Below are 18978 nucleotides of genomic sequence, written 5' to 3'. Positions count from 1 at the left end.
GAGCTGGTGAAATGGCTACTGATGGAAATAAAAGTACTATTTTGGAAACGCCACGATCAAGCACTGCAAAGTGTTCATACCAAAAGACATTAAATTAAACAGTCACAATAATTTGTGTTTCGGGTTTGTTGGTTGTTTATTTGTTTTCATTTGTGTGATTTTTGTTGGGGTGAGGGTGGGGCTGCATTACCGGAGATCACACAGAACAAATACACATGAAATCTGCTTTTCAAAGCAAGTATATTATTATCTGCCCTTAGGCACTCCAAACCCTTTTCACTGGGTCTGAAAATACCTACATTCACAAATATTTAATGTGGGCGAGGGGATAAAACTACCATGGCAGAAGTCCTGATGAAATATGCAGCTCACCCGACATGGCACCACAATAGCACTGAAAAAGAAGGGTTTTATTATAGGTTTTATTTCACGTCATTAGCGAAACAATGTAGGGACTTGATTTAATTTGATCCTGAGACAAACTTGTGCTGGTCTGAGTCGGTCTTTGCCAGCCACATTACAAAAGCCTGACCTCACAGCAACAGCCCAGGAGTAAAAGAGCATCTCCCATCAAGGACAGGCAGACAGAACGGCCGGTACAGAAAGCAGCCCACACCGGGTGTAGCTCATGCACATGGGTAACATCTCATCCCCTCTGAAATGCCAGACGTGCCATGCATGGCACCATGTGAATTAAGATTTAAGGGGAAAAACGATCATCTCTGATCAGAAAAACCAGGGGCTACAGGACAGTTAAAAGTATCCTGTGTTCTTATCTGTTATGGGGATTTTTTGCCCTCCCTGAAGGCACAACGCAATTGCAGGAGGTGGGTTGTCAACAGCAGGGCTGAAGGCTCTCCTAACTTTCTGGAGGAGTAATGAGGAAGGATCAATATTTAGAAAGACTCTGAAAAAAAGTGGTACAGCCACTGGGGAGGGGAGCACCAGCTCAAAAATCAGGAAACTTACATTTCCTTAGTTCACTAAAAGCCAGTTTTTGCCAAGTAACCAATTTCCTTACACTCTTCATTAAATAAAATATGAAGGGCAGAAGGAGATATAAAATATAAATGCATAGACTTCCATAAACAACAGGCTCTGTCATTGTAGATGCTGCATAAATCATTGAGGACAACAGGACTTCTGTCCCTTAATGGAGGGCACAGAATTCAGGGTCAGTTGGCAGGCAAGGAAGTTTTATATTAACAAGTGTTGCATTTCTGTTTGCCTTCGTGATCCACACCGCCTAGAAATAGCAGAAACTGCTTTGGTTCATGTATTATTTAGCCAGGCCAAACAGGTGAAAGGCAGAATCAACCCTCAAGACAAACATCAGATGATTTTGGTGCGAATCTCCCCCATATATAACACTTGCAACGGGATGGGCAGGACACTCACCAGTTTGGTAATTAAGCCAGAATGGCTGAAACAAATCTTCCATCAGATTTCTCTGCAAAGCTGCCTGAAGCCATGACAGTAGTTATGAATTGCCCTATTGAAACTCTGTTTTCCAGCACTTTGCCATGCATGTGAGCACAAACACAATGTCTTTACAATTTCAAGTGTTAGCAGTTAGAAGTATTGCTTTGTCAAGTTTCCCTGGGGAAGAGTAATAGCTACCTATAGAAGACTTGCACTTAATCACTGCCATCTCCTTCTTCTTAATGTTTTTTATTTCAAGCAGTTGACTGACAAATAATACTGTTGCAGTGCTCATGTTTACAGTGCACATCATCTTCCCTTTCTCATATTTGTAAAATTTGATTCAAAAGGCACGGCAGCTTTCAAACAACTGGCAGCTGGCAGTCATGAAAACTGTGTATCTAACTGAAAACCACCTTTAAAATTAGGTATGTGGTGTGACATACTTTCAGACTACCTTTTTACTACTCTGTATTTATAAAGTGGACTTAATCTGGCCATGAGTTAAAGGCCACCTTAAGGAGCTGAAGATGAAGACTGTGCCTAGCTGTGTAAGTGACTTCTCTAGGACAGGACATGCAGAACTGCAAGACAGCGGTGCTCAGGTCATTAAGGGACTCCACACTATTCTTTCCTGCCATATAGGACTATAAAGCTCAACAGGTCTCCAGAAATAGCAGGTCTGCCCCAAGGATGGGGAAAACCCAAAGCCACATAACAGCTTGTGGCTGCCTCCTCCCCTGATTATTCAGAGGTTCAACAGAGCTGAAAGTCATCTTCATACTCAAAGTGATTTCGGAGTCTAAAATCACTTCCGCTTACCTATTTTGAAGGGTACTGATAGACAGGAGTTCCTCCCTATTTCAAAACTCTGCATAAAGCTGGGTTTATTGATGCAGACCCATAATTCATCAGTTAGAGCAAGCTGTAGGAGACAAACTGTATTACTCTGAAATCTAGCAAAATCAGGAAGAAAATAAAAATAAAAATCAGAAATTAAAATTGGGAGTATTCATCCTAAACTGAGGCCTAGACAACAAAACAGCATGGGGGTGTGTGCCCTCTGTAGCTTTCTCCTTCCTTATTTTTCTTTTCAGCAGTTGTAGCGTCTGTTCCTTCCTCTCGCCTTTCCTCCATTCTCTGCAGTTTGTTTTCAGCCCCGCGTGACAGACCCTCCCTCCCCAGCCAAGCCAACACACGCTCCAGATTAAAGGTCAACAGGCTTAGGAGAAAATGGAGAGGCTGCTAAAACCATGGCAGTGCAACACCGTCACCTGAAACATAGGGCAGAATATTTTAGATAACTTTGTGACAGACAGGCAGCAGCACTGGCAGCCCAATGAGCCTCAGCAGCCTCCTAATCCTCCCCATCCAAGGATTTTTAAAAGGAGGAGAATCATTCTGAAAGGATCCTGAGAATTGTAAATAAACTATGTCCCTGTTCATCAATTAGCTCAGGCTGCACTGAAATGAAAGCCACAGCAGGCTCTGTAATCACTCAAAATAAACTCCTCTGACAGGATCACTCCTGTGCTGATGGCTCAATTATGCCTGGGACCGTTACAGAACATTAAACATCAACAAAAGTCTGAGCCTGCATTACTTTTCTCCCAGATAAATCTAATTCAGTAACTGAGTGCTTTTAGCTTAAGTAACCCTCAATTATTGGATCAATTCCTTTCCCACCTTTCCCTCACAAGTTGCAAAAGCTAGGCCACCGCATACAGGGAAAATATTTGCAAACAGTCCCTTTGTTAGACAGTTACATAATTATACAGGGAAGATCTTTTTATCATTTGAAAACACATATGGTTTGGGAGAAGGCTGTTTATGTAAATTTAGTAGCTCGGAAATCAAAACAGGCAAACTGTTTTCCGGGGTTAGGAGGGTCTATTCCAACTTCCCCAGATGAGCTCTGTCATTTCTCTGAAATCCAGTCACTAGCAAACAGTTGCACCACTTATGTTTTCTGAAACTGCAAGGAGAACCGTGAAGACAAAGAAAACTCTAGAATAGCAGAAAGTTGTTTTCATTTCTCATTTTGCTTTTGCAATGTATTATTTGCTTTTCATAGCTTCAAGTTTACCAGGACTAGACATACCCCCGCTACCTGAAGCACCTCTCCATTCTCTCTCTGCAGTTGTACTAACACAAAACAAAGTTTCTCGAGGCTTGCCCAGGTCAGATCTTTGCTGTTCTAAGCCAAGTACAACATACAAATGCATTGTAGAGGACTGAACAATGTCAGGATTTCACTGCGGATTTAGGTAGGGTGTGACTAATTTAGAACAGACAAACCAATGTCCCTAAAGAAAAGCATGTGGCTGAGATTAAAAAATTTCAAAGCACAAAAGGAGTTAGAAATAAGAAGGAAAAAACACAGAGAGCTGAGAAGATGAAGAAACTCAAATCAAAGTTGCATCAAAACTAACTAGCTGGTGGTCCTCCTACTACATCCTCCTCATCCTCTAATGCTTAATGTTCACAATCCCAAAGCATCTGCTTCCCCAATATAAATTGGATTTAACTGGGTTCAACTTTACGTTTTTTAAAAATTAATAAAGTGTGTAATTGTGTCAACATTCTTACTAGTGAAATATCTGCTTGAACACTAAGTGATCTTTTAAATTTACAAAAAAAAGTGTTATATATATCACTGGGACCAATGAATTTTTACTCCTGATTATGAAAAGCAGTCTAGTAACAAGGGAGAAAGCATCCTGAAGCATTCTGAAATGCAACTGAGTAAAACTAGCTGTTTCCCTTCAGAATCCTTGTCCAGAAGCTGAAAGAGTAACTTAAATTCTTAAATTCACTGTTAAAACATAGAATAACTCCAGTTTCACAAACCAAGAGGTAAAATTTGACTCGATACTGAATTCCACGAAGCTCTAGATACGCTTACATCTACAGCTTATGACTACAGATCCTTGAAAAGTATAAATGCTGTTTGTCTTCTACTCATTTGCCCAGGGAAAGTGTTAACTTACAGCTAAACATTATTGAATTCTGTTGAATTAACTGTTGTTTTCCCTTCACCATGTCCTGCACAGTGAATACCTGGTACAGCACACTTGTTTTTTAGGATCCATCTAGGATGGCTATCCAGGATATCTGAAATGCCCCTGGATACTTCTGTCTTCATTTGGCACTGAACAGGGTGCTCCATCGGTTATCGACGTGCAGCTGGGAGCACTACACCAACGGGAGCTCATCTGAAGCAATGAGCAGCTTGAGAAATCCCACTGTTCTCAAGACTGACAGAGAGTTAAAACAAAAATAAACGCAACCCCCCCCCAAACCAAAGACAAAAAAAGCACCAGGAAACGAACTTTTCAGCAAAGAAAATAATGATTTCCTTAACTGGCTTTTGCCCTTAGTTTAGGAAAGGCAACAGAAAAGATATCCAGACAAAGTTACAAGGACCAGTGATAACCACGAGAAATAGTGATAAAATGCAGAGCGAAGAGCTGCTGACAAAACACTGCACAATGGCCACTTCCTAAAAGCAATGCTTAAAAAGTTTGCTGCTTACAAAGCACACAATGTATTCACTCTTGGCTTGTCTGTTAACTACCTTTCTCCTGACACTTCACATGCTTATTGCAAAATAAAGTAATAAGAGTGTAATATTATAACGAAGCAAGACATTTACATTTAGTAAGTGAAATTAAGGCCCCAGTACTTTTTCTGTGGTTTTTCCCAACTGCTCAAACTCTCCCCATAAACTATCAGAATACAAATGAATCACACAGCAAAGTAAATCTCCTTAAGGCTTCGCTCTTAACGTGGGTAGACTAACCTGAATTAGCTCAGCCTCAGCTAGCAGCAGCGGCGCGTGTGCTGTAGCTGCGATTTTAAACCTGAGCTGAGCACGCAGGAGAGCTGACGTTACCGATGCAAAGCCTTCGAGCTGCTCACCTGAATTCAGCTCCAGCCCCTGTGCACCTGAACTTGGTTTACCTGTGCCAGCAGAGTTCAAGCCTTTTCTCAGATGCATCTCCTGCCTCGTATCCCCACCCTTCTCTCTTGCGCTTGGGTGATTGCAGGGCAGAAAAAGTCCTCTTTTCCTGGTTTTCTGCTGGGCTGGGCAGCTGAACCAGCGGTCTGCGCAGTCACACAAGCGTAAGCAAGCCCTTCCCCTTTCGGTGGCAGCAGCGAGTTGTCAGAGCAGCTCGGCTGTATGTTGAAACCATACCTCAAATTTCCTAATCTGCCTTTCTATTTTTAAACCAGAGTCATTTCCCCCACCTTCTCTGCCATGCAGACAGCTGCAGAAAGCAGCTGGAGACAACCGAGTGCTCCATCAGGCCAATTCTCCTGGCAAAGAATCATCCAGAGGCCGGCAGCGAGTGCACAAGGGGCAGCAGAGATGCTCCAAACGCCACCACAAAACTGGCAGCTCAAGGCAGCTGAGAGGGAACGGGGCTGTCTTCCTTTTCCCTGTCCCCCGTGGTCACACAGGTAAACCAGCTGAGATCCCAACCAGCACCTCTCGTCCCTAAAACCTCAAAGCAAAGAGGCTTCAGCAAAGATTGCCAGCATAGACCTGCTTCTGCACTTAGCTGCCCAGGACAGAGGGACCACTCCTGCCTTCCGCAAGCCAGAGTTACCATCTGACACAGCACTTGAGAGCACTTGCAGGGGTGTTCCCAGCACAGAGACCTCCTTCAACAAACTCGCATCTCTCGGGGGGAAGGTTTGGATTTGTCTTCTCCTCCAGGTTTGGATACCTGCTCCCTCAGGCATTTGGTATTAGATGTAACAAACACACAGCAAACCCTGAATTCTCTCCTCACATGGTAGGACAGGTCTAAAAAGCTCAGCTTTAAAAAGATAACGTGCAGCCTCGCTGTAAAGTCAGCCAGGGAAAAAAGGGCACCTTCCTGAGCAGCAAGAGCAGTTTTGAGCTTTCATAGGTGGATGGAAACCTGGGGACGCAGAGAACAGGCTGTGCAAAGCACTGAGCCATATGGAAAGGCACAAAGCAGGCTTTTGGGTTTGTTTTGTTTTGTTTTTTAAGGTGAGGTCCAGGTTTCTGAGCTGTGCTCTCCAAGGTCTTATTAGGACCAGGCATCTCCAGTGAGAAAACTGAAAATCTCCTCGGAGGACGAGGCAGACGTTTGGCCTAAGACAGCCTGGCTGAGAGCTTGACACCTAAAACAAACACAGCTTGGGGAGGAGGGCAAGGCACAATCCCAACGCCAATTCAGGGAGTTTAAGAGTTTAGCTGGAAGTTTTGATGTGGGCAACTAGAACAGCTTAAGCCCTTCTAGAGCTAAGCCCTTTTCCTTCTGTCCAAGCAACAGCTGCAGACATTACAAATGAGACAACTGTTGCTATTCTCCATATTAATGCGTTTTCATATGCTACGTATTTTCTATAGCTCAAGTTACTCGCACAAAATAGGCTTATTGCAAACAGTAAAAAAAAAAAAAATCAAAACAAATGCAGACAGCACTCTACAGATTGTAAGTATCAAATGCCTTGGAGAAATCAATTTCTTACATGCTTACAGAAACAAAAGTCAGGTTAAACAGAAGGCTTGTGTGGATTTAAGGCATGGCAAAGCCCACAGCAAATCTGCCTACCTCAAACAGATTTGAATCACAGGATCCCAGGAAACAAAACTGCTGAGCAAAACAGCCCACCGGCCATAGACCCATCCAAAATTCAGTTTCATTAATGAGTTACCGCATTTAGAGGTAGGCAAGCGGTAGAAACTGATGTGATTCAGCAATTGCCACACTGCTGCTGCTGCCGTGGAGCAGGGGAGAGAAACCCCACCACGAACAGAGCGGCTCATACCCACAGGCAGCAGGCAGGACTGAGAACCTCCTCCCCACCACCCGCACCAGCAGGAGCCCAGGAAAGCACACTGCTCTTGTCGCTTTGTGGGTAATAACCACGTGTCTTAGTCGCCACTTTCCGCAAAACTCTTCCTGGCCTGAAGTTATTTCGAAGGAGAGTCGAACCCTGATTCCACCCCCCCTGCCCCAACTGCTTCAGAGCACAAGTTTCTTGCTCACGTGAAGCATCATCCACTTACGGCTCCTCCGGCACAACAGCAATTCATGAACTGATCCCACCAAGCAGCCTGGCATGCTGTGTTCTACCCCTCTGCCTTAGCTGAAAGCTGCTCTCCTAGGAAAGCACTTTTTCCTTTGTGCACGGGGAAGAGGTCCTCTCCCATCCCTAACCCACTGGACTACATCACTTTATTAACCAGTACAGAAACTGCAGCAGACACCCATGCATGAAACCAAGATCTGGAAGTAATTTCACATCTTACCTCCTGAAAAAGAAGTCATTTCAGGTGTAAGAAACCTCTCTGGAAGCTTTTACAAGCACTGGGACCATGTGTTAATGATTTACCTGCCGGTGCTGTAAGCACTATATTTGATAAGAGTGCATTTTGTTATGGTCTACCTTCCTGCCTTCATTTGCATAACCAAATCAACTCACAAATGAAGTAGGTGTGGTATTACTTGAAAGGACAGGAAGAAACTAATGCTCCTCTAAGCTTTCTTATCCCATCCTGCTTTAAAAAACTATTTTTTATATATATAAATATGCACAAACATACACACACCGACTAAAACTCAATGCCTAGAGTAGCTCTTCTGTGTGTATACATGCGTGTGTATATATATACACACAAACATATATATAAATACACACACACAGAGATGAGCTACTCCAGGCACAGGTTTTTTAGTTTTTTCCCCCAAAAGCGGAGTTAAAAAAAAAAAACATTGTTCATCTCATCGCTATAAATCTATTAGAAAGCTTCCAGATTAAAGCACTCGGTTCAAAAGAGGTTTATGACAAGAAGAAAAGGTGGCTATGCCAGAAACACACAAACAAGATCACATACCATGGAAAGACTAAGCTGCATATCTAAGACACAACTTATGGATAAAGTTAAGTTCCTCTTTCTGAAGAGGGTTCAGCTCACCAAGAGGATTTCTGTGGTTTCCCCATGACTCACTGTGTTCCTCTACACACCCAGGGTCACCCTCCTCTACAACTGAAGCATTCACGGTTTTGGGTGGCAGGTGACACCATACCACACGTGGAACAGCACAGTCTTATGGCAGTGCCTCTTCCTATGTACAGCTGATAAAAAACCCCACATAAAGTCTAAAATACATTCTTGTTCTTAATGTTTCATATAAACACTCACTGCAATCATCCTGGGGATATTTGGCAGAAATTAAGTATGGGCTTAGGGGTGGGGAGAGGTGCCCAGGCTGGCAAGAGGGACAGCAGCTTGTCCCTGACTTTTAGTTTGTGCAAGCAGGCACTGCTCCCACGCCACCTAACTCTGATTACCTTCTATCAGTGTGCTGCAAACAAAAGCTCCCAACCTAGAAAGGAAGGAGAGACTCCACTGAGCCTCAGTGTCCAGCTGTAAGGAGAGAGGAACTCATCGGGTGGAAACATGCCAGACACAATTCAGGAGGACAAGACAAGGGTAGTCACAAGCCACATAACTGCTGCCCCAGTGGCTGGCAGCTTGGCTGGCTTTTATTTGGAAAAAAATAAACAACAACAAAAACCCCAAACCCAAATGAACACACACAAAAAATCCCCAACCAACAAACAAGAGACTAATTACAAGCTTGAGTACCACCTTTAAAAAAAAATAAAAAAAAAAAATAGTAATGCCCAAAAGCCATACTTGAGATTTTATTGTATACAAGTCCTCCTTGCTTCCAAAACACAGCCCCTGGCCCCTCACCAGCAGCCGAACACGCCTTTTAACTAAAACAGGATCATCCAAAGCTGAAGAGCTACTCACTCATGGAAATCAGGCAGCAGATAACAGCAGCCAACTTTTCCCCTTCCCAGCTGCCAGCCAGCCAGAGCGCTTACGGCAAGAGGAGAGGCAGAGAGCAGCAAGGCCTCTGCAAGCTGAAACGTTTTGCCATCCCTCTGCCTCTTCAGCGGAGCAACTCCCGGGCCCAAGGATCTCGCCGGCGTCTCCTTCGCGAGCCAAACTTCCTTCAAATTAAAAGTTGCCTTTCAACTTCCCCGCACCGGCAGCCTCACGCCGGGCTTCGCCAAGGCTCCCCTGCCCTCTGCTCGCCAGCCCCGCTCGGGGAGGGCCTGGAGAGGAAAAGCACGAGTGGTGAGCGGGCACTGGAGGAGATGCAGCCAACGCTCGGCCCTTGCTGCCGCTCCCTCCCGGCCACGCTGTCTCACCCCGCCGAGTGCGTCAGCAGCGGGCGAGAGGAGGAGACGGAGGAGGAGGAGGAGGAACGGGAGCCTGGCTGGAGGGTTGCAGTTTCCTACAGCAGCTGGTGTGTAACGCCTCGTGGCAGCTCTGGGTTTCAGCAGCAAAATAACAGCTAAAAGCAGGGGGGGGGGAGGAAATAAAATTATCGTATAAATTCAGGTCCTATCGATTCTTAATGTCTGCAAGTAGCCCAGAGCAAAGCCTTGCATTAGTATTACTTCTGAAAGACTCAAGATGACACTATGAAACTGAAAGAGTCAGTGCTGGGAGGAAGGAATCATTTTTTCAGTATATATATATATATATATATATATATATATATATATATATATATATATATAAATGCCAGATGTTAAGTACTACCCTAAAAAAATGCTCCAAAACAAGAAAAGTCATATTTCACCACACTCAAACAAAGCAAAAGAACCAATTCCCCAACCTTTCAGTGAAGTTTTTGGCTACATCCCCCTGCTGCCACCAGTGGCAGAGTCCCCGGGCAGGCAGCATCACCGGTCCCCGTGGGCACGCGTCCAAGCCTTTATCCCAAAAGACACACCAAGGACTGGGAACACACAGGACGGAAGAAGCTAGCAACTCCTGCCCACAAACACAGCGGGTGGCAAAGACGAGCGGGAAAGGAAAGTGTGAAGCATCCCTGGTGAGCAGGAGAGGGAGTGGAGGACAGCTACTGGCCACTCGCCTCGGGGCAGCAGGGAGGGCTGTGTCATTGAGTACAAAAACCACAATACAGAGCAGAGCCAGGCCGTATATTGGAAAGACTGATGAGATGAGCAGCGCTGGCAGACTGTTTTCCAGATTACATGAGAGCAAGGACTCTACGCAGTCCACTGGCCACAAGAGAGATACTGTCCAGGAGTGAAGGCAGAAGTGTATGAAGTGGCCTGCTTCAATTCCACACAGGAAATAATGTGGAGGGAGGGAAAAAAAAAAAAAAAAAAAAAAAAAAAAAAAAAAAAAAAAAAAAAAAAGAGACAGCAGCATTAACAAATAGCAGCACCAGGTTTTCTGAACTCCATCCCAATAAAAGAAGCCTGTTACCAGTAATACCAAGGAACAAGGAATCTCCAGAGCCTCATTGTGGAAATACAGGGTAGAAAAAGCATTTTCAGAAGCTGCACATAGAAATCCTTCCATAATAATCTTGTACAGAAAATAAGTATTTTTAAGAAGTAGTTGGTTTGGTGGGGTTTTTTTAATAGATACATGCTCCTGGGCATGGCCCACCAATCCTTGTTCCTAACACACATAGACAGCCAGGTATCAAATGCAACACTGTTCACAATTAGCTCCTCCACAAAGTCCAGAAGTCAAAAAAGTCCATGGGTTTGTCAGTAACCTTCAAATACTGGTGAAAAGAGGGGTGGGGAGAAGGTTTTGATGAAGGACTCTGACCATCAAATTGTACGTCTGCAAGCCACAATCCAAGGAGAACACAGCGAGCATCTTGTGTCAGTGAGTCCAGTCAATTGCCCTGCCTTTAATTAATTTTGAAATCTTTCATTTTAAAGATGAACGGAAAAGAGCACTTCAACAGTCCAACTTGTCCCTTTCTCAGATAGATTTTTGCCTAATGCAAGAATTAAAAACCACATAGGCTCATTCTCCTTTTCCTGCAGATCATCAGTAACACGGGAGCTGGCAAACCCTGGCTCAAGTGAACTCACCATCAGTTTCCTTAGCCATAGCTCTTTTAGGAAAGATTTTAACAGGTAAGCTGTACCTCCAACAGGCTGGAGAGTCAAGCCCAACTCCGTCCATTTTATTTAAAATCTGAGGAGAGACAGGAAGTGTGGATGAGCCCCTGGTGAGCTCCCTGTGTCTTTTTCCAGCAGTCTTTTAGTATTGGAGCTCCGTAACACTTGGCGGATGCATCTGGCCTACCTCAGTCCCTCTTTCTAGGAGGGACTCTAGAGTAGAGCTGGTAAGCACTTATTACCTAAAGATTTCTTAAACGTAATTCAATCCGTACCAATTCTGTAAATTCCTCCCACTGAGCATATATCTGAGGAACCAAAGGATTAATTGGAATACATAACAAGGAATCCACAGCCAATAGTATGTAGAGGATGTAGAGGACATGTCTACTTTGGGCCAATACACACCTCATGGGACAGCGTAAGTCACCTAGTGAGGACAGAGGCAAACTTAACTTATTTGTGACAATAAATGCATTCATATTTGAGAAAAATGTGCTTTTATTACTCCAGCAGATCTTATACTTGCGATTTTTTCCCTCGGCATCCACAACTGTATGGGTTCAGTGACCTCAAGGCATGTAATGAAGCCAGCCTTGTTTTCCCATGAGCGAGGTGGGGCCAGAAGGGGAAAGAGAGGACAGTTTGACGAGTATTACAGGTAATTAAAAGCAAGCTTTGGGAACACCTTTTCAACATGTTTAATCATTATGCATTTAAATACTGCATGTGTCCAAACAGATACAACTTAATACCCTGTAAAGCCCTAAACAAATAAAAAGAAACATGAACTCTGCCAAAGTACTTGCAAAGGTGTTTTATGGGGTTTTTTGGTTTGTTGGGGGATTTCGCTTTTTTCTTTGGTTTGTTTTTTTTTTGTTTGTTTGTTTTGTTTTGTTTTGTTTTGTTTTTTTTTGTTATTGTTGGCTTGGTTTTGGTTTGTGTTGTGTTTTTTTCTTGGTGTTTTGTTTTTTCTTTTTTTTCCCCCCCTAAACACTTCAGCCAGGACATTTTTAGCCTAAGGGCTAAAATGGTAGACAGCCTGAACTGCTTACATCACTTTCTTTCTACAGGACTGAACATCTGGGAGTACTGCTCTCAGTTAAGTGGCTGTTGCTCTGCTTCATCTCCACATTTCCACACCATGCTTTAATATGAGGATAACAATCACCATAAGAATGCCTGAAGAAGAGAGATGGCCACTGAGTGTTGACCTGTTTGCTGCTTTCCTGATCAGGACATGAGCTATGGGACAAAACTAGATTTGAGGTTGACTGATGGCACTTAAGAGAAATAGCTTCTATCAAGCTTCAGCACTAATGTTTCTTGGTAATTTAAGTACCAGATGAACTGGCAACAGAGCATCCTTCCAAAAGCCTTGGAGGGGAAAGGTCTTCCTTACCTTGACAGCTTAAATCTGTCTAAACATCACAAAAAGTCAGAGGAAGCCGACTATATTGACTCACCCTTGCCCATTAGCAAAGAAACTATATATTAGCAGATGAAGTCCAGCACTGAATGCGGGAAGTAAAGTCTAGTGCAAGTGAAAAAATCACTACTCATTCACATCACCAAGCAAACTCAACCCCAAGGCCCAAGCACCACAACACAGATGAAGGAAAACAGCAATGACACTACCTCCAGTGGAGCTGCGGGCATGGATGAGAAACAAAAAGCATAAAGATGTAAAAATATTTCGGTGTAAAGAAGAAGGAAGCCTGAGTCAGAGGTGAGAAAAAATAAAAACAGGGAGGCACGTGGATTGCTGGCTCCCAAGGACCACTACCAGAACAAAAGCAGGTCCGAGTTCAAAGACCAATTACTGATTTCTAGGACGAACACCTGCCAGAGCACGTATGTTCATACTGCTTCACAAGAGCAGTATAAATCCAAGCATCCACCACATCGTGTATCCTAAAAACCTTCTAAGCTTTTTTTTTTTCTTTTGGTCTTCTTTTTTCCCTTCAAGTAATCTGATTCTGGTTACTGATGTATCAGAAAAAAGTGTGCTACAGGAGTGTTAAAAGGCTACTCTGACCTTCATTTGCTTCAAAACACCACATTCAACAACAGCACGAGGACGAATTTTTAAAAATTATTTGAAATATATAGCCCATTCTCCTCAGAGCGAAGCTATTTGGTCTTAACTGCCATGTGACTATCTGCTCATCTGGAAGGAAGCATTAGCTATTGCACTGAATCACTGTTTGCTGTAAGCATCAAACCCTCTGCTTGGTGGGTTCACAATACACTGAACAACCCATGCCACTCTGAAACTGCCGCTTATTACTCTTCAGCACTTTCACTCCCCAAAACAAGTGACCTAATTTATAGCAAACTCACTGTTCAATCTGTAACACAGATCTCTCCATAGATGCTGTGAATGCAACAAATTCTGTTGCTTAGTATTTATACCAAGTTTATTATTCCTTCCAGCTCCAAGCTGGGGTTTTTTAATCATTTTTCTTAAGCTGAAACATCTTAGTAAATAAAACAAAACTAGGGATATTGCTGAGTTTTGAACAGCTTTCATAGAGACCTTTCAGCACGTGTGCTTTATGATCCAGAGATGAAGCACTTTTTATTAAAGATGCAAAAATGCTCATCACTAAAACAAACCTGTTCTGGCCATCACTGCTCCGCCCTATCTTCTGAGGGTTTTCAACCAGAAAACATGCATTTTCCTGTTTGATATAACAAGATTTGAACAGGCCAGTAGCTTGAAAAACAAAAACAAAAAACAGAAACCAAGAAACAGGCACAATGGACATCCCCCCCGTCCTATATTTTTTCCTATTGAGAAATAACCTAAAACTTTATTATTACATATATAATATTTATTGTTATTATACCTCTATTACAGCATAAACAGCCATTACAACTTCTTATGTGCAAAGCTCTTATGAATGGCTACTTTTGAAATGGAAAAAATGTCATTAAATTTACCCTAATGGTGTTCTGATACATACTAGAAACATTAAAAGGTTGACTTTAAAATCTATTAAGTATTTATTAAAAGAACTTTCAGAAATGCCAGATTAAGTGTTTAGGTGTATCAAACAAGTGTGGTTCTGGAGTACTGATGTACTCATCAGCAATTAAGTTTCCAGAGAGGAATGCCATGTCATATAACATGGGACTCATGGAGTAATGTCCAGAGGAAACCACACTTCTCTTTCTTTTCCTATAAAAAGCTCAATCCGCTTTTAAATTGAACCAAGTTACCTGAACAAAAATCTTTCCTCCAACAAAGGAGCTAATTTCAGCAGTGCCTGCCTAAGCACGTGTGCAAGAACGAAGGTGTATTTTAAATCACTTGCAAAGAGGATGATCACACAGCCTGGTAGCAAACCAGTGTTTTCTGGAAACTCAGCTGAAAACATCCCCTGCTCCTCCTTCAGAAGTGAATTAAGAAATATGTTGTGTTGTTGTATCTGAACATGTGTTTGTACTTTGACCTTGCACCAGTTTTGCAACTTTCCGATGCTCTGCCTGGCTGACCTGTTCCTGGGCAGCTCCCAGTTCACTCTCTTTCTGCACCTGACCCCGTGCACGGTCGCAGGACTCCACTGTGTTGCGGCAGCTCTGAGGGATCACACGAACACATGCATCCCCATGCACTCGCTGTGACAAGGGTGGTACAAACACCAGTGGGATCCCCACACATCCCAAAGGTCTGCCAGGACACAGGGCTTTTTGCTGCCAATGAACTGAGCCCCTGTGCCACTTGTGTTGTCCAAGCCATGCAAGCAGCTTAAATCTCTGGAGTTCTCGTCTAACTGGCATCATCTTTGTAAACGGATAAAATTTTGCTCAATGCGTGTGCTTCCCTGGGCTGCAGGGTTTGTACATCCTTTTGCTGTTCCCAGTTAAACACCACGGTTGCCCTTTAGAGCTCACTGGAGAAACAACCAGGTTTTTCTCAGCGGTGGCTCTGCCATTAGAAGCTGGGGTTGCACTACGAATTCTGACAGCCAGCACCGCTCCAGAGGCAAGAGGAGGGAAAAACAAGGCGGCACACTGCATTACTGCAATTCACTGTCATACAGGAGATGTGCAACCAGATAACCACTTCAAAGCAAGTGTTTAATACCACCACTGTCACATTTTAGCCCAGAAGAATGAAGCTTTCCATAAAAGAGGAAAATGGAAACAAGACACCCTTTTCAAACTCACTGTCAGATGTTTTTCACATGGCAGGGCCGACTGCCTCCCACATCCAGCCACAGCATTCCCACCTTGGGAAGTGCCACTCCTCTGACTTTTTTTTTTTTTTTTTTTTCCTCCAAGAGGTTTCATCACCCAGGTGTGTCAAAATCCTCTGGCTAAAGAAGTCACTGCCTCAGAATGTCAATTTGGTTGTATTTCTTCCAGACGCAAAGTTTCAACCCAAAGGCCTCTGTTTACAGGCAGGCAACAGATTGATTCCTCATCAAATACTATAATGGAACACAGACTGGTAGTACCATTTAATTGTCCATCAGAGAGTTAATTCCTTTGTTACTTGCCCCACATCTTGCTGCAACACTGATGGTTTTGTATGCCAGTAGTTTGGCACACATCAGGTGCTCTGGCTTCTTTAAAGCTTTTGACAGAACAAGTTGGCTTTACCCAGAAACATGTCATGTTATGATGGATGCCAGCTGCTGCCATCACCCAAGGAGCAATCAAGAACCTTTCAGGAAAATACCCTTGCTTGTTTTAAGTATGGCTGGCTGGATATAGCAAGTCACTCATTTATTATGTATAAACAGAGCCAAAATGGCCATACTCGAGCTTACAGAAAGCACTGCAAGGCAAATGCTTTTTCTTTTAGAAAAAAAAAAAAAAAAAAAAGAGTTTATACTGAATGCACATTTCATTAACACATGGTACCACCTGCTAGTAGGCCTGCCCAGCAATCCCTCCATTAAAACAATGAGAATTTGAAATTGTACTAATGCTGACCTCTATGCCAAGGAGGGGTAGAGAGACTTGGCCATTTCCTCTGACTTTATGCTTCAGCAGCATCACTGCACCCTTCTGCAAATACTAACTTCATGTTCTGCTGATAGTATCTCTTGCTCTCCAGAAGAGTTTCTTATTAACCTGGAAGACCTAAAAGGAGCCAATGGTTTCCAGTACAAGCAAAATTAGCATCTTAAAAAACAAAACAAAACAAAAAACTCCCATCTAAACACTACAAAAAGCCACAACCGGAAAAAGAAAAACAAAAACAACAAAAAACCCCAAACAAACCAACCAACCAACCAGAAAACAAAGCTAATACATGATCGTGTTTTGTGCTAGAGGTCAACAACAGGTCTCCTGGGTGTGGAGGGGGCTTTTTCTTGTTAAAGATAAACTAACCCAGTCTCCACATCCTGAGTGTTTGTTGGCACGCTGTAAGAGTCACACAGAATACAAAACCAGAGAGAAATTCAACGCAGTAATTTGCAATATATTTCTGGGTCACCTCAACAGGATGGTTAATTATCCCAAGTATTTGACCTACACCTGCTGTTCATGCAACGAGCATCTTCTCTATCGTACCCAGGTAGCAGACTCAGAATGACATACCCCACTTAAAGACTGCAGACAAAACACAAGCCAGTTACCGATTAATCACTGCCTCCAGCTCCTTTTTTTTCCTATGTAACTGAAAGTAAATATTCACAGGCTAAACGGCACTGACTCAGATATACCCACCTATCCAACACCTTACTCATTAGTAAGCATAACGTGGGTTAATATTGCAAATCAGGGCTTCAAATACCCACTTTCTCCATCCCAAGGGTAAAGGGAACAACACAACAGAAGTAACAAGGAGCTATTTGTGAAGATGGCAGGGTATTGTATTCCCAACATCCTGTGTTGGTGCAGCTGGCTTTATCACTGCTTTACACACGGGTGAGCTGATCCCATCATCACAATACACATCCTCTTCTTGTGACTTCCACCCGCAGCACACGGCGAGTGCCACGAGTTTTCCTGGGTTCAAAGGTTGACCAGAAATTCAGAGCAGTCAAGAAGAAGAAATGGCACTCAGGAAGCCCAAGCCATTAATCATTAAAGGCTCAAAGGGCTTATCAGGGAAGTGCATTCATATGACTCCTTACACCGCTCCCAAAAAATTGAAACACACAGCAATGCCACCACAGGAACAGGCTGGGTTTGGTATATCTCAAAATTTAACTGTACTTCTCTCTGTACCAATTACCAAAGTGTGATAAAAATGTTCCCAGTCACCATTTTCAAGCACTGGCCTGTTAGACCTAGTTTTTATAATTCTGACCACTGTGATGCATATGAGAAACAAGAAAGGACAAAGACAAAATTGCTCGCTGCCTAGCACAGGCTTTGTGCTCCAGGCCCAGGAGGCTTGGCTGCCCCACAAGGGAAGTGTATAATGTTTCCTGCGGGAAGCATCACTTGTGACACAGAAGCAAACAGTATGATCACAGAACACAAAATATGGCAAGGTACAAACACAGAAAATATTAAGAGATTCTGTTACATCAAAGTTACAAAACACCAGCACTATCTTCTACTTCCATCTGCTTGTTTAAAGATGGGACGTTTGATTCATTTATGGGTTTTCCTTCTGATGAACACACTTACAGACTGAGCAGTAGTTTCCTCTAGTGCAGCTTATTCCTATAAAGCACAAGCATCAGTTCTGTGTAAGCATTAAAAATGACAGCCTAGTTGTTCCAGCAGGACCATTAAAACTCTGCTTCGGAGCACACATATTCGCCCCCCACCCCCAAAAAAATTCAGCATTTACTAAAATCCTAATTCATTATATTTCTACGTACGCTTTCCCACAAGCACCTGAATTTGTGTCTTAAACTACAACGCTGAGCACGGTCCTGAATAGGGACCTGAAGGAACTTCATCCTGCTCCCACTGAAGCCAAGTCTCAGCAGCTTTGACCACAAAAGGCATTGTGCATCCCAAGCAGAACCTGAAGCCTGTATTTTCTGGCACATTTTGAGTCCTGCTTAAGTGCAGCATCCACTCACATCAGATGAGGCTCGATGCGTATCAATTTCTAAATCTCTTCAGGAGTTAGGTACTTTAGAAGGATGAACGCACACAGATTTGATTTGCAAGCAAGTAACAGATTTCATTTCAACTCACTTCCTATTGATATAGTTAGTTTTAATGCCCAAGGGTATGTTCACATATAAAGCCTTACTAGACAAACTACTAGGAGTTCTTTCAATACTAAAAAACCCTAAAAGTGTGGGGTTTGTTTTTTTTGGTTTTTTTTTTTTTTTTTTTTCCAGTAAATATACTATGCCGTAGCATACACAGAGCAGCAATTGCTAAATCAAGCCATGGCAAAATACCTTTCCCCTGGCATTCATCAAATATATTTTGCCTAGCATTTACCATATTCACACTTTCATTTCTGCTCTTGACACCAGTCACAACAGAAAGACTACGTATGTCTTGTCAAAACCCACACAGGAGACCATCACGCCACTGTGAACTCAGTATTGATCCTGCAAGTCCCTGCATGAATAAAGCACAGACAAGGGTAATCATTCTGCTCGACACCCTGCTGCCTCTTGCTTATTCCCAGTGGATTACCCAAACTCAGAAATAACTGGA

The 18978-nt window shown here is 43.1% G+C and overlaps 1 protein-coding gene across 8 annotated transcripts in view; it reads right to left on the bottom strand.

Annotated features, from left to right (window-relative positions):
- The window catches only part of SGMS1 (sphingomyelin synthase 1), a 101123-nt gene that overhangs the window by 27874 nt on the left and 54271 nt on the right, over positions 1 to 18978 (bottom strand). The window contains exon 1 of one of the 8 annotated variants that reach the window (XM_032986681.2): positions 9227 to 9622. The exons of 4 other annotated variants lie outside the window; for them this stretch is intronic. The gene's annotated coding sequence lies outside the window, so the exon portion shown is untranslated. Of the gene's footprint in view, positions 1 to 5224; positions 5247 to 5343; positions 5498 to 9226; positions 9623 to 18978 lie in introns of those variants that run through there. 3 more of the 8 variants (XM_032986684.2, XM_032986686.2, XM_032986688.2) reach the window with 3 other exon arrangements.

The sequence above is a fragment of the Tyto alba genome, unplaced genomic scaffold (assembly GCF_018691265.1).
Source record: "Tyto alba isolate M040663 unplaced genomic scaffold, T.alba_DEE_v4.0 Super-Scaffold_1, whole genome shotgun sequence".
Classification (NCBI taxonomy): Eukaryota; Metazoa; Chordata; class Aves; order Strigiformes; family Tytonidae; genus Tyto; species Tyto alba.
The sequence above is the reverse complement of the archived record's forward strand: the minus strand, read 5'-3'. Positions and strand labels throughout refer to the sequence as shown.